Source organism: Pygocentrus nattereri, chromosome 19 (assembly GCF_015220715.1).
Source record: "Pygocentrus nattereri isolate fPygNat1 chromosome 19, fPygNat1.pri, whole genome shotgun sequence".
Taxonomy (NCBI): Eukaryota; Metazoa; Chordata; class Actinopteri; order Characiformes; family Serrasalmidae; genus Pygocentrus; species Pygocentrus nattereri.
In genome coordinates this window covers 9,521,957-9,539,002 of record NC_051229.1, presented here as the reverse complement: position 1 = coordinate 9,539,002, position 17,046 = coordinate 9,521,957, and positions in this window count along the sequence as shown.

The following is a 17,046-nucleotide window of genomic DNA, read 5'->3' as shown; positions in this document are numbered from 1 at the left end:
CTTTTGAGTAATTTTGAGAAAGTGTCTCCAAGACATAATGCAACATGATGCCTACAGAATAAAATTATAAATGATCAAATTTATACAAGAAAAAAACATCTAGGTAAAGAGTATAATGTTGTTGCTGTCTGAACAATACCTCATATCATAAAAATAACACAGGAGAGAAAAAACTGTCTTAACCTTAGTTAAAAGTTAATGTAACAAGATTTTAGTATATTTTAGCAAAAAACTAAATCTTGGAAAGTGAAAACATTTCATATGAAGGCTCAAGTTGGCCTTTGCCTTGTGTTAAACTTTGTGATGAACAAATAAATAAAAATAATAAAAATAGTTGTGTGGTCACTGTTGGGATAAAACCTTTTATCTGCATTTTTAAATACTCTGAAAGTGTCAGCTGCCCTTTGCATAAACATTTTATCATAGATGGAACAGTCAAAATCATCCACAATTACCCGGAATATAATGTTACTTTTACAGTCATTTAAAGTTAGCTGCATTTTTTATTGTCCTGTAAGGTTATCATTTTGGAGATGGAAGGTTTTTACCTGACAGTGACAATATACTGTAGACAAGCAAACACTTCTGATGCATGTTTAATTTGACATCTTAAAACTGGCTCACCACAATCCCTTTTTAGCTGGTAGCTTGTCTTAGTGTTGAATTAGTGCAATTATAGTGATGCTTCTTAATAGTGTTATATAATACAGGGTGATTCGCTTGAAAAAGTCCCCGAATATTCTGTAATAATTCAGACTGCTTCATCCTAACAGGAGTTGCAACAGAATATTTGGGGCCTCTTTTGAGTGAATCTCCCTGTACTTTGAAAGTAGTGTATAGTCAGACTAGTAGCCTTACTTTAATATAACTTATTGAGATCAGTTAAATATTAGAAGTGTTAGCTTGCTTATAGCAACATCTGAAATTTGACTACTTAAAATGCCATATATGAGGAGACATTCAGGGAAAATGTACTGAGGACTGTACTGTATCAGCATTGGAACATTTCTGTTTACCACAGGATATGATGGGTCATTTTTTATCATTCATTTTTTTCCATAGATAAAAACAGTAGTCACAGACTTTCTTATTTGGCCTTGTCACCGAACCTGTTATTAAACACACACACACACACACACACACACACACACATACACACACAGAGAAGTGTTACTTCTAGAAAAGTGAAATATGAACGCTATGCACAGTATAGTATGTATATAGTTGTGTTTGGTGTTGATTTTATAGGAAAGAGTTTTAAAGTAAAAAAATGCGCCATAAACAAATGTTTTTACAACCCTTTCAAATCCTTAACTATACATAACAAAAACCTCTTCAGCTCATACACGTACAGTCTCTTACTCAACAGAGTTAGTTATCTATTCAAAGCTTTCAAAATGATCAGATAGAGCCATCAGGATTTTGAATGGGTGGCTTTAAATTGCACTGAGGACAAAGCAGAAAGTTTAGAACATGGAATGAAAGTTTTTTGTTGTTGAAAAGTTGAACATCTCAAACATGCTGTGGGAGTTTTTCAGTCTGTTCAAGTAGACTTATAAATGAAGCAATGCAAAATATAGATACCAAATGTTTTCAATAGTAAATTCCTGCATTAGGTATATGAGCAATATTTCTTCGTGTTCTGTGTTCACATTTAACCAGTTTAGAACCAGCAATATTATATTTTTGACTTCAGTTTTCAAACACTAGCATAGTTTCTATCCCTCAACAAGCAAATTTCATGGGGACATTTTAAAGGATGTCAAAAAAAGAAGGTTATTATGTGTCCATTCTTTAAAAATGGTTCTATAGACAGCTTTTTAAAAAAAAAAAAAGCATTCTGTATAGTACCAGAATTGGCTCTTCTATTGTTACAAGCTTGACACCATAACAATAGAAGAACCCTATTTGGTACTTATAGAAACATATACAACACATTCTCCATCAACCTGAAGAACTGTTTCACCATGCGAAGAACCATAAAGTATGCATATGGTTCTTTGAATGTTCATGGTTCTATATAAAACCACTGTCTTAACTAAAGAACCATCTATAAGAGTGTAGTAACTGGGTCTCGAATGTATTCGATTTTAGATTTTTTGGGATTGGATTAAATGTTCGGCTTCACACGCATATTTTTACATATATATTTATATATATAAATATGTAAAACATTCACTTCAGATAATCAAGATATGTTAAGAGATACTGGGTGCCTGTGTTCTGTATTTTAAATTAATTTAGCTTTTTCCACGTAAAACAGGTAGCATGACTATTGTTTTAGCAAGGGACAGATGGTCAAACCCTGCTTTTCCAAGATTTTCGCTTTTTTCACTCATAGTCTGTACAAAGTCAGCTGCATACCCCTCTATAGCGTCATATGACACTCAATATGTGACAATAACTCAGCGTATTTTTTAACTGAAACATGGCTACCATATTAATTCATACACACATCAATTTTGAGTCAAAGATTAGAAACTGAAATTAGTGCTAAATGAGAATTAGATTTTTCAAACTTTCTGCACAATTCAATGTTTGGGCTGTAAAGTCATTCAGAGTGGTTCAATGTGAAATGGTTCATAGTAAAGAAACATGACTCAGATTTCTTTACAGTGATGATGATGGAAACCAGGGGTCACAATGTCTACAGTACAAATGTAACCATTGTATTTACTATGCAAAGCCATCTACACGATTTTGTCTATGTAATGTTGTTGATGGTAATGAATAGTGGTAAATCTGAAAAAAATCATTTTTCTCTGGAGACTATTTTGCTTTCAGATGTCTGGTTCCTAACAGCAACACTGCACATTTTGACTTGGTATGTTTCTCTATAAGAACATTCTGCATCACTCTGACTTTATTTACATCTTAACCACTTATTTATGCAGAAATTTAGAAGTTCCCTTTAAGGCAGCCATACACACTGCCCAAAAAATATGATTTTGTTTTCATTGTCTTTTTTTTTTTGTTCTTTAGACTATATGGTATACAGTCCTTGTGCTGTTGACATCTTTGTTTTTTTTTTACTCCACTTTATTGGGTTTTCTTTCAGAAGTTGCTCTTTGGATGCTAGTCGGGAGTCCTGCAGGGTATAGAGGAGAAGCAGCGTAAACTCATTAGTTATTTATGCAGTAGATATTTGTCTGAGTCAGTTCTGCGGACCTGAGCAGAATGCATTGCTTGTCGAAACAGCTGGCCATGTGCCAGCACTTATACAGCGCTCTACCCTGCCTCCTTCTTACTGTATCATCAAATTTGAAAATATGATACGGAATTAGACATCATCCATGACCTCATCAACGCATCAGGGACTCTCATCCATCACTTCTGATTATATATGTACTAGAGATGGCATCCATCCAATAAATACCCAGTATCTGTATGAGGCCAGTGTGATGGAACGGATATTGGAGGACAAAATAAGATCAAATCCGATCAGATTCTTGAAATATTACCTATCCATGCTCTGACCACTAATGCGTTCTTTCATAGCTAATGTTTCTACGCTGGACAAGCTTTACAAAATATTAACAAAATCTGTTTTTTCCTTCAAATTCCATGCATTTAAAGTGCATTTATAATTTCAAATTATATATATATATATATATATATATATATACATATATATATATATATATATAGCCTGCAAAGAAACATTACACTTAGCAAAGACTGTGTGTAGTTTTTTAGTTGTGAATTGAGCTAAAATTAAAATTTGTGCAGTTTAGATGGTTGTCTTAGGTGGTTTAAAACATTGCAAAGCTTAGCAGTGTGAAAAATGTAAGGCTTTCTTTTACATACCCATAACTTCTTGATATTACTCTAGAAAGAGTGAGGTAAAAACTCAAGTTTTAGATCATTTTCCAAGGAAGTCTATATAATTATGCTGAAATGAGAAACGGATTCTAAGTATCAACTATGTGGCACAATCTGCCCAATGCTATGTAATTATGTTTGGCAAAAAGTAGTCATATGACTTACAATGATAATACATGAGTAAGGTACAAAAAGCCTGACATAGTATGTATCAGCTAATTATGGTAAATGAAATTAAATGTAAGATTTAAAAGTAACATTTCTTACTTTAAAAATTGTCTATTGCACCATCGTGTTACGCCATATAACTAATTTCTGATTCTGTTTCCTGCTTAAATGTGACATTACTGTATAATTTAGTGTATGCCTGTATTAAACACCTTATTACTCCAAATAATTATGAGGTGTTGTACTATATCAGTTTAATGGCTATAACCCTTTATCATTTCAGTGTAATTGAGGAAGATTGTGTTGGTACTTTTCATCATTTTCCATCATTTTGTTTGTACCAAACAATTATTCAGTGAATATCCAGAACCTGTTGGCCATTTCAGTTTTGGACCATCATGTTCCTCAAAGCAATTAACTAATATTTTGGAGTTTGTACCTCACACTTACCTAGAACTTGGGGGGCTGTAACTATAGCTTTAACTATTGTTAGATCCGTCAAGACGGTTAACAGTAATGCCAACATGATGCTGTTATATTACAGAACAAAATCTGTCATGACAGCAAGACGGTATATGACGTCTGCCATGACACATTCATGGCAAGCTTGTTAGTGTTATGTAGCTGCATTCAAGTAAAGCATTACTGAATAAACTGGATCAGTATTAGCCGATACTCATGTTTCAGTATTGATAATGTAAAAGAAAACATATGTCATCTCTAATGCATACATGTTCAAGAGGAGGGAGGGGTTAAAGAGAGTCAAAGAGAGCCATAGCAGCTACTGCCAGGTCCACTGGCATGAGCAGGGTTTGACCTGAAAGAGGGCGCCGTGTCCCACATTCTTACTTAGCACTCTTTGTAACGTGGCCTAGATACAAGAACTTCAAAAGGAGGGCTAATTCTAGAGTCCTTTCAAGACCTGGACAGTCCTTATCTCTTCATTGACTGGCGAATATCAGAGGGTAGAAAATGTTATGGAAATGATCTAAAACAACTCCAACCACCATACTTGTCTTTTCTTTTGTCCTTAATTTGCATCAAATGCACAATGAACATTTATTATAGCATGTGTATAAATGTATATATTTGAAGTCACTTACTGTTTGTTTCTGTGTATTGTTTTTTTTTATATTGAGTGAGAGGAAACGTAAATGCAAGGTCTTTTAGAGGTCTGAAAGTTTTAAAAAAATGCTTGGTTTAGGTCAAAATGATTCGTCTTTAAAGGAAACAATAAAGAAAGCAGACAATGCATTTCCGCTTTTCTCTAACAACTTGGAATGATTTAACTTTGCTTGCATTGGTCTTGGTTTCTGAAATTAGAGCATGTCAGTCTTTAACTCATTTAGCTGTGAGGTTCCAGAATTCCCTTGTTCACTTACATGTTACTTTCGTATCCTATCTGAATTAGGGCAGTAACAGAATAAGAGGCATTACGGTAATAAATGAATAATAACCCTGGAAAGTAAAAGGTTGAGCTGTGTGTTTGAGCTTTTTTGAGTGAATTTGGTGAATTTGGTGTGACTTGAGGCTTTAACAACCAAACATCTTGTTTGATCACAAAAATACAGTATAATGTGTAAATCGTGTTTTTACATGATATTATGGTGTACCTGTATTCACTGGAGAAAGGTTGGCCTCTTATTCGAATATACCGCTGTCAAAACTCATCTCATTTCTTTTACCTTAATGAGGTTCTCAATCTTATTATTTTTAAATGTATTACTGACTAAACATGCAACATTGAACAGCTAAGAACAGGGTTTAAACAGAGGGGGTACATGGGGACCAGGACCCCATAAAAAGACAAATCTGAACTTGGAGGCCTTGAATAAGTTTTTCACAAAATAAGTGCTGTCACACAAGGTGGCCATCTTTTTTTTTCTACGTTCTCTTCACATTAAACGTTAAATTCCTCTCCCTGGATAAAATGCAGATGTGCCAAGCCTGAATTCCTAACATGGCTGTACATAGCTTAGCACTTTACATCACTTTCCCTGAAATAGTACACAACACTTTGGAGTTTGTGCCAAAACTCAGTGAATATCTAGAACCTATTTGGCATTTCAGTGTGTTTCAGAACATCATGATACTGTGGAATGAACTAGTACTTGGCAGTTTGTTCCTCACATTACATGGCTAAATCCTAGAATTCAAGGGACTGAAAAAAAAAAGTGTTACCTATTATAAGACTATTAAAAGTAACACTTTATTGTAGGGTGTTGGCACCGTTTACTCTGAAGGTTATATTTGCTAGTTATGCTCTAAGTTAGCTAAAGTAGGCCTTATGACAGATGCTACATATTGGTATGTTTTTGTTAACAAAAACCAGTTTCCATTTGAGGCTGTTCAAGAACTTGTGATGAATAATGTTCACAGTAGCCTACAGCATCATGTGACAATGTGTTTTTACACAACTACCAACATGTGGCCAGAATTTTCACACACCTGTCCAGCGAATTGAATCATCATTTGGTTTTACTTCTTGTGGGACCTACTAAACCCACCTGCTAATGACAAGCTGAATAATAGAGAATAATATTTCATTAATGAACTGAGAAAACGTATGTTATTAGACCTACTTGCCATGCCGTATAAACAGTAATTCACTCCTTATATGACTCCTGCCTTGTAATACTAAAAAACTACAGAGGTAACCCTGACAAAAATACAGTGAAATATAATATGTAAATATACAATGTATACATCAGACATAATCAGACTTTCCACCAGGGGACCTGCAAGACCTCTGCCACAAATCAAACCCTGGCCAAGAATGTAGAAACACTTGCAGTGAGATAAGGGCATCTAAGCAAAGCTACATATCACTGCTGCTGGAACAAAACCTCATATCTCCATTTTTGAGTTTTTGACCTAGTTTGAAAATATCTGTTGCCCTTTACATTGTGTGTAAATTTTATGATGAATGGACTAAAAGACATTGCCCAAAAATGACTATTTTTGCTTCTCCTATTAAGTTACCATTTTGGAGATACAAGTTTTTATTCTGACAGCAGCTAAATTGAGATATTTCAAATGAAAAAACAAAGATGTGCTGTGTAACTCCAAGTTGTTGTTTTGTAGTGTGTTAAATTATACCTAATATCTAAAAAAGATAAACCACTAAATCGACTGAACAATCGGGTACAGATCACCTCTTATGCAAGGACAACAAAGGTTACACTTTTCTTGTTCTATAATAAAATATAATATTTACTCTGTGATGCCACAGCCATCAGTCACCGGGAGTCCGAGAGAGCATAATTGGCCTCGCTGTCTCTGAGTGAGAAGAATGGTCCTCCCTCAGTCCAGTGCTAACTACTGCAGGCATCTGTTAGCTAACATAACAGAATTGGTTCTACTTCAGGAACATTTGAGCTGTCCAGTGACTTTGCATTAGCAACTGTTAGAAAAGATGCAGTGGCTGACCTGTGAACACCCTTCACCCTCCAAAGCTTGGTAGTACTGTACCATTGGATGAGATCTGGGAAAGGAAAATCTGTTGTAAACCTCATAAAAAATGTAAAATATAGCTCTGCATGTCACCAGCTGGTGAATTATGCAGCCAGAAACTTTACAAATAAATCTCTGTATGAAACCATGTTTCTCTCTGTAACTTTCCTCTTAATTTCCATCAGCTCAGATGTGCAGTGCTGTCCTACAGTTACTAAAGTGACAGTACCTGGTGTAGCTCGTTACTTGCTTCGAGTGTTAAAATGACCATCATTTGATTGATCAATAAGTAAATCAGTTATGAATGAAACTCTGAATATATGACTAGTTAGATCAACATAGGAGCATCTTTTAGCTGCTAAAATTTCATCTGCATATTTCAAAGCCTTTGAGTACTGAGCTGTAATATTGACATATTCAATTATTGGCCATAAATGTTTAAACAAAAATTACTTTTTTTTTAGACCACAGGGTGTTGTGCAGACCTTTAAAATGCCTTGCGCTGAATAGTTTGCGGTCAGCGTGATACATCTGGCAATGTCACTACAACTGTATATTTATTAATACAGTTTTTCAAATACATTTTCACATTTAAGCTCTTTTGCTGTTTGATGATTTGTCATGTGGTCATTTCTTAATATTTCTGTAATGTACAGTACTGTCAGAGACCACCCTTTGTTTTTTTTAAATTTCCAGTCAAAAACGGCAAAAAGTTCATTTTTAGTCAGAAAAAAAAATCAAATGTTTGACAAAATGGCACAGAAGCCTCAACAACTGAATATAAAGGTTTTCTTTCAGTACTGAGTGTGTCACTCTTTACCTTTACTACAGTTCTCATTCTTTTCAGAAGACTTGCTTTCACTCAGTTTTTCTAAGAAGTTCAGTCGTATATGTTGGTTGCATATTCTGCTTCTCACGATCCAAGTAACAAACACATTCAGTGATTTTGAGGTCTCACTCTCTTTCTCAGTAAGAGCTTCTTGACAACTTTTCAGACCCACAGCGCTGAGTCGTCTTCTCACAGTGGAAGAACAGACAGAAGCACCTGTGGGTGTTTTCAAATCTGAAGCAGCTTGATTTTCTCCTCTCTCTCAAAGATGAAAGCTGTAAGTGCTGTTTATCTGACAGTGACAGTTTTGGTGTCTACCAAGTTTAACAAGTTTGCTAGGAGTCCAATTTTCTCAGTATAGTTTTTAAAATCCCGTTTGTAAACTGTCCTTTGACTTTCTCCTTCCTTACTGCATGATCTTGTAGCTAATCTTTTCAGAAATATCTCCTGAAAATGAATCAGTTGTACTTAATAGCTGTTTTGACTGAAAATGAAATAAATGAAATGGTGGTGTCCGACTCCTGCACAGTCCTTAATATACACAGATGTATGCAAAGGTTTGGGCACTCCTAGTTAATGTTTTATTGAGATGAAAATAAGTTAACATGCTCTACACGCTTATGCACGTTCTAATGCACAGCACCTGTTTATTTGCTAAATTTAACATACTGGAAAAAAACAAAATGAGCGCTGTGCAAAGGTTATAGCACATTTTATATGTTTTTTTCCCAAATATTGAACACAAGTAAATAGAAATTGTTTACTAAATTTGCAGAAAAGTGCCATATTTAAGTTGTAGAGGATGTGTTAAAGCTGCACTTTAAGTTCAGCAAATTTGGGGAACTGGCGACATCTCTAGTAGAAATCATAATTGCACAAAAAGAGCAGAGGAACATTTAATAACATGGCCTGTGCTGAGGTCCACTTCTCCGAGTAGATTCATCTGAACTGCTCTTTTGCAGAACTGAGGGGAAGAGTATGGACATGTTACCTGCTTGGCCACAGATCACTGACAGCTAACTAACATTCATACAACAACTGGGTGGGTGTGTTCATCAGTTATGTAAACCTCTGGTTTGATCTCCTAAGCTGACAGGACGCATCACGGAAATTGTATTAATTCAGTGTAATTTGCTTTATTGCTTGCAGAGTGTAAGACTTTATACAGGCAACTTGTCCTCTGACTGATAGAAATGCTTGGCTGCCTAGGTACAAAACAGGAATGGACAAAATTCCTTGTCCTCTGACCAACAGAAGTAGCTGCCTAGATACAAAAAACAGTAAAGATCAGTAAGGATCCTCATATAAGTTAAGTGATACTTTTTTAATCCCACAACCGGGGAAATTCCATCTCCGCATTTAACCCATCCGTGAAGTGAAACACCACACACACTAGGCCCATAGCAGTGAGCAACCCTATCCACAGCGCCCGGAGAGCAATTGGGGGTTATGTGTCTTGCTCAAGAACTATCAGCACTGGGGATCGAACCTGCAACCTTCCGGTCACAGGGCCAGTTCCCTAACATCCAGCCCACGACTGCCATATATAGTGACTGACCTTGGTCAATTGTCCTACTGTGTCCCCAGTACTTCTGCTTTCATAAGGTATTCTAGTCGGGCCATCTCAGGTCTAGGGCTGCAACAAATGACTAATTTGATAGATGAATAATCAACTGATTACTGAAACAAATAATCGATTATTCGGATTATGAATCACTACATTGCCAAATAACTTTTACGTAGCTATTAGCTTCTAGGTTTAGCTTGAGGTTGTTTTATGCATTTGGTAATGAACAGCGAAGACAATAACGACGAATCACATTAAAGAATTCACTGTTTTAATGAACTTTCCTGCTAATGCAAAAGAAAAAAAAAATAATAATAAACTCAATGTTTCTCCTGTCAAAATTTAAAACCAAGGATGTGCAAAGAAGCAGCAATAAAACAACAAAAATAAATCATTTTTTCTTTAATCAAGTAAATAGAAAATCGATCTAAACTTAAATGTGAATTGTAAACAGTGCAGTCTGTGCTCTGAGTTCTGCTGGCTGTCTAAACTCTGCTGCAACTAAATTCTACAACCACAGGTCTTCACTGAAACGGAGGGAAGTCTGTTGAGAGAGACTCGCTCTCCTCTGAGAGAACAGTCGCTCTCCTGTGTTCGCTGGGTTTGACCTCGACGTTAAAACAACGATGCAGCGTTTAAAACTCATCGTTATCTGCAAAGTGAATAACAGTTACTTGCTCCTCTGCTCCACCTCCATTACCGATTCCAGAGAGCAGCTTTTCGAAAGTACATTAAGTAGGACGGCTTTTAACGTCAACATCAGCTCACAGCTCGCTAGCACAACTATGGCCCGCGACGAGCTGAATCTTCTTCACCCAAGTCTAGGCGACATGATGCTCCAGCATGGAGGATGCGCTCTCATGCCACAACTGACACAACTGACAAGCTTGTTTTGAGGATTTTGTTTTTGAGGCTGCCATCGTGCTGCTGTTAACTCTCCAGTGAGCGACCGTGTCAAAGCATTCCTAGTGAGCGCGAGAAAGACGCGGAATGCCGTCACCAACTAATCGACTAATAAATTAGTTGCCAACTAATTTGGTCGTTGACTAAGTCGAATAATGGTTGCACCCCTACTCTGGTCATGCACATACAGCATGACCTGGAGATGCTCCCCATGTACTCACAACCTCATATGGCTATATTAACAGAAATCTGCCAAAGACTGATAACAGCCGTCAAATCCTTTCCTTATGTGGTATCTAGCCAACACTTAGTTTGGGGTATAAGGGAGATTGCCTCAGAGCACACTCTCCTCTCTTCACTCTCTGGTCTGAATCACTTTCATTTCTTAAATAACTCTTGCTTATTCAAAACTTGTCATTTGTTCTTTTGTCAGGATTTCCATGACAAAACATTGGGAATTACCATGACAGACGTGACTGAAGCTAACCCTTGACTGCTTTCTGGGCACTGTGGATAGGGCTGCCCCTAGTGTGTGTATGGGTGTTTTACTGCACGGATGGCTGCATTTCCATCTAAGCATTGGCCCTATCATCAGGAGATCCCTGGTAATGTTACAGCCATATGTGGCCTGGAGTCCAAGAAAGTACAACTAGCTTCACCCTCTTTCAGTGGGTAGGATGGTCCCCTTTCTACCCCCATCATGGCGGGTGGCGCTTTCCTCAGAGCGTGTTTGGCTGTCCAATGACCCACACGACAACTATCTGGTACGATCCATCAGTAATAACCTGGCTGGCTATTTTCAGCAGTTAGCTAACAGACAAACAATGTCTCCAGCAATAAAAAAACAAAACAATTCAGCATCACTCTGAGTCCCCTCAGATCACAGAGCTGTCACCACCTCTGAAAAGCCAAGCCAATGTTAACTGTGGCTATAGCTTCAGCTGTGTTGCTCTTAAATTTTAGCTTTCCTTTAGCTTACTGTTCCCGTTCAGTTTATTTGCCGTTTATTTGAGCAGGGGTGACGCCACAGAGGACGACCGGGCCTTCTGACATCTCGATATTTAGCAATATCCACCTCCTTCCTTTTACTAACTTTAAGCTCTGTACAGAACAGCAACACACCCAGCAACACTGCTCAGATAACGTCTGAATGAATATTTCAGGCTTTACAGGGACACGCACAGCAACGTAAAACCCATATTTTTAGCAGATTTGTTTACCTTTTGACTCAGTAATGTGAATTCTTTAACAAACTGTACTGTGTAAATACCTACATTGTACTTAGAATATTTTCACTTAGAAAATAAGCAATTTTTTTTGCATATGACTAGATATTGTCTGCTTTTTTTTTGCTGCCCATCTCTTTTTTGCTGTTTCGTATTTCCCTGTCTAGCTGTCCAGCACTGTCCTGTCCTGGGATTTTAGTTGCATCGCAATTTGTCATTTCCAAATTTTCTTTTCGGCACAATTGTCTGTTGCTGGTGTGTCCTCAACTTTTTCCTGTCTTCTGTGTGTGTGTGTGTGTGTGTGTGTGTGTGTGTGTGTGTGTGTGTGTGTGTGTGTGTGTGTGTGTGTGTCCTGCAGGAGAATGCAGACTGACCAGTCAGCACAACTAATGGGAGAATGTGATACACACTCCTCCTGCAACAGAAATAACGCTGTCACACACACACACACACACACACACACACACACACACACACACACACACACACAGAGCTAATGCTCATATAACAACCACTGGAGCCATAACCACTGCCAACTCAGTACCCAGCCCAGACAAGCAAGGCTTCTAATATAGCACAGAGAGAGAGAGAGAGGAAGAAGAAGATGTAGTTAAAGGGAAAGTGAATGAGTGCTCCAGATAACTGAGGGAAAGAAAGAATGATGAAGGAAAGAGAGAAAGGTAAATGTAATAATGTGTGTTGGCCCTTTCACCTTCTCAAAGGCACCACAGGGACTTCCACTGAAATAAGCGAAAGGGATATGAGCCTATGCTTGTGTATCTGCAGGGGCTAAATACATCCAGGGCTCCAAGCACCAAAGTGCACACATCATCTCACCACCTCATAACTCAATACGCTTTCATATGACCATTCATCTTTATGGTGTTTGCCTTTAAATAACTGTTAACTGTGTGAGGCACCCATAGTGCAAGCTGGCCACGGTCAAGAAGTTTGTCTAGTGGACAGGCGTTCATTTAAAAGAGGCATTAACTGGAAATGATTAATTAAGTAGGTAATTAATTGTGTCTGGACCTCCCGAGCGAGTTGTTGACTGAAATGAGCCGTGGACAGGTTCATATCTCACATTAATTGAATATGATGTTTAGATTCACTTTCTCGCCTCCTAGAATTGATTCCAAATTGGAAGTATTTTTGTCTTAAAGGAATAATCCAGTAATCCAATAATCTCCATCTGCAGTATCTATGCTGTACAGTCAGTAACCACAGACAATTTAATAAGAGAACAGAAAGCCTGCTGAAACACATCTATAACAGGAAGTTGCTTCTGTTATAGCCAGGTTGTGTATTCCTTTAACAGCTCTCAATCAAATGATATACCAGTACTTGCTGATTTTAGAATGGAGGGCTTGTTTCAGATGTAGTTTGCTGAATGGATGAAGTTTATAGGTTACTGTTTAACTGTTCAACATTTAAAGGAATGGTTTGTTGAAAAAACAGTCAAGACATGTTTGGTCCCTGAATTTTGCCTTTTTTACACTTACCAGCCACTTTATTATGTAATTTTATTTTGCTAGTAAAAGGTTGGACTCCCTTTTGCCTTCAGAACTGCCTTAATTCTTCATGGAAACATTCCTCAGAGATTCTGGTTGGTTATTTGAGTTACTGTTGCCTTTCTATCATCTCGAACCAGCCTGCCCATTCTCCTCTGACCTCTCACATCAATGAGGCATTTTCGTCCACACAACTGCCGCTCACTGGATATTTCATCTTTTTCAGACTGTTCTCTGTAAACTCTAGAGATGGTTGTGTGTGAAAATCCCAGTAGATCAGCAGTTTCTGAAATACTCAGACCAGCCCGTCTGGCACCAACAACCACGCCACGTTCAAAGTCACTTAAATCCCCTTTCTTCCCCGTTCTGATGCTCGGTCTGCACTTCAGCAAGTTGTCTTGACCACCTCTACATGCCTAAATGCACTGAATTGCGGCCACGTGATTGGCTGATTAGCAATTTGTTTCAACAAGCAACTGAACGGGTACCTAATAAAGTGGCTGGTGAGTGTAGTTTAGTGCTGGAGCTAAGAGGCTTGCACTGCTAACAAACACTGCAAGTCAATAGACACCCAAATATTTTCTGTAAATACATCCACAAAACATCTTTCAATCCCCTTTAAATCACATTCTGGTTTTCATTAAGGTTGCGTAGAATTGTTACTATGGTTTACAACACGGTATGACTAAGAGCAGTGATATACTTACTTATAATTACTTGTACGCATATGAACAGGCAGCTATGTGAGCAGCACTGTTCATATACTCAGGGAGCTACTGTCCCTCTGGAGAATGTAAAGTCCTACCACCTACCGGGCACTTAAGTGCCAACAAATACCGGATCGCCACTGTAAAACTTGTATGTTTTGCAAGTTTCAGTGTCTACTTGTAAAGTGTCAGCAATTTCATGCTAACTGTTCTGGCAAGTATATTTATCGCTGCAAAGCGGCATTGAAAATGTCATATAAGGCATCACAACCTCTTCAAAGGTTTCTGCCATGTTTGCCATTGTTTATGGTTTGTTCAGTGTGCTGCTGACATCACTGATCAAATTGTGCCTTTACTGTGAACTATAAAAAAAAAAGTTGTCAAAACTTTAGTGTCGCTGAACACTATACGCAGCCACTTGCTGGAGAGAATGCAGTTTTTGACAAATGCTTTTAATGTAAAAATGTCAGCTTCAAGACAGCGAATGCTTGACTCATGTCTTTTCAGCATTTAAACCCCTAAATGGAGGCTTACTATTTGGTATATAAGCATATGATATGTTTTTGAAACAAGAGTTTAAGGTGTAGTAGATCATGCTAGATAAACTAGTTTTGCAATGCTATGAAAACCATTTTTACAACTAGCCACCTACTTAGCCTACAGCATTTTAGCCCCGCCCACTGACACTGAAGCTGGAAGACTTATTTGAATTAGGCACAATTCAGTGCAGTCAATCAGAACAGAGATCAGTTTATACATACATATATATGTATATATATATATATATATATATATATATATATATATATATATATATATATATATACACACATACATATACTGCTCAAAAAAATAAAGGGAACACTCAAATAACACATCCCAGATCTGAATGAATGAAATATTCTCATTGAATTCTTTGTTCTGTACAAAGTTGAATGTGCTGACAACAAAATCACACAAAAATCATCAATGGAAATCAAATTTATTAACCAATGGAGGCCTGGATTTGGAAAAACACACGACAGGCTGATCCAACTTTGATGTAATGTCCTTAAAACAAGTCAAAATGAGGCTCAGTATTGTGTGTGGCCTCCACGTGCCTGTATGACCTCCCTACAACGCCTGGGCATGCTCCTGATGAGGTGGCAGATGGTCTCCTGAGGGATCTCCTCCCAGACCTGGTCTAAAGCATCCGGCACCTCCTGGACAGTCTGTGGTTGGTGGATGGAGCGAGACATGATGTCCCAGATGTGCTCAATCAGATTCAGGTCTGGGGAACGGGCGGGCCAGTCCGTAGCTTCAATGCCTTCATCTTGCAGGAACTGCTGACACACTCCAGCCACATGAGGTCTAGCATTGTCCTGCATTAGGAGGAACCCAGGGCCAACCGCACCAGCATATGGTCTCACAAGGGGTCTGAGGATCTCATCTCAGTACCTAATGGCAGTCAGGCTACCTCTGGCGAGCACATGGAGGGCTGTGCGGCCCTCCAAAGAAATGCCACCCCACACCATTACTGACCCACTGCCAAACCGTTCATGCTTAAGAATGTTGCAGGCAGCAGATCGCTCTCCACGGCGTCTCCAGACTCTGTCACGTCTGTCACGTGATCAGTGTGAAGCTGCTTTCATCTGTGAAGAGCACAGGGCACCAGTGGCGAATTTGCCAATCCTGGTGTTCTCTGACAAATGCCAAGTGTCCTGCACGCTGTTGGTCTGTGAGCACAACCCCCATCTGTGGACGTCGGGCCCTCATAACATCCTCATGGAGTCGGTTTCTAACCGTTTGTGCAGGCACATTTGTGGCCTGCTGGAGGTCATTTTGCCAGGAGGTCAAATGCGTCTCATGCTAGCACGAGTGTGAAAGCACCACCAACATTCAAAAGTGACCCCACATGCAGAACCACTCCTTTATTGAGTGTGTCTTGCTAATTGCCAATAATTTCCACCTGTTGTCTGTTCCATTTGCAGAACAGCTGTGAAATTGATTGTCAATCAGTGTTGCTTCCTAAGTGGACAGTTTGATTTCACACAAGTTTGATTTACTTGGAGTTTGTGTTGTGTTGTTTAAGTGTTCCCTTTATTTTTTTGAGCAGTATATATATATATATATATATATATATATGGTATACAAAACACAGTGAGACTGGGAAATGAATTCTGTTTAAAATGATAAAAGACAAAAATAAAATACCAAAAAATACAGGATTTAAGATGTACTACTCTGTAAAACAGTAATGTAGGTATGAGAGTGAAGAATCGAAGTGCAGGTCTGAATGAGGGCAAATGGAGTAGCTGCTGTTTGCCATAGATAAAAACAGAGCTCTCTTGGCAGAAGCACTAGCTCTTGAACTCGCTCACACTGACGTGAGGCCACATTACTATATCAGTGAGGAGACATATCCATCTGTCCTGCTCACGCAACAACTCTTAAGCTAGACGATACAAATCTCTCTCTTTCTTGCCTCTCTCTGTGCGGAATTGCAGATGAGCGCTTAGCAAGGCAGACGTAGTCACAATTCAGCTTTAACACAGCAAAGTGTCACATCCATCCAGAGAGAAAGAGAGTTGGAAAAAGGACAGTGGATGATGATGATTATGATGATGCTGTGATGATGCTGGCAGGTAACTCTGAAAAAGGACAGAACTGAGCCAGAACGTCAGTCGTTTCTACTAAAGATGACAGCAATGATGTTTACAGTGATGATGACAGTGATAGTGATAATCTAGAAGTACTCATCCCTGCATATTCTGCTGACCTTAAGCAGCCAATCAACTCTCTTCTCTCTCCTTCTCTCTCTCTCTTGGAGAGGCACTTGGTCCAGTCCCTGCAGTGGCCAGGGGCGAGTCATTAAAGCATA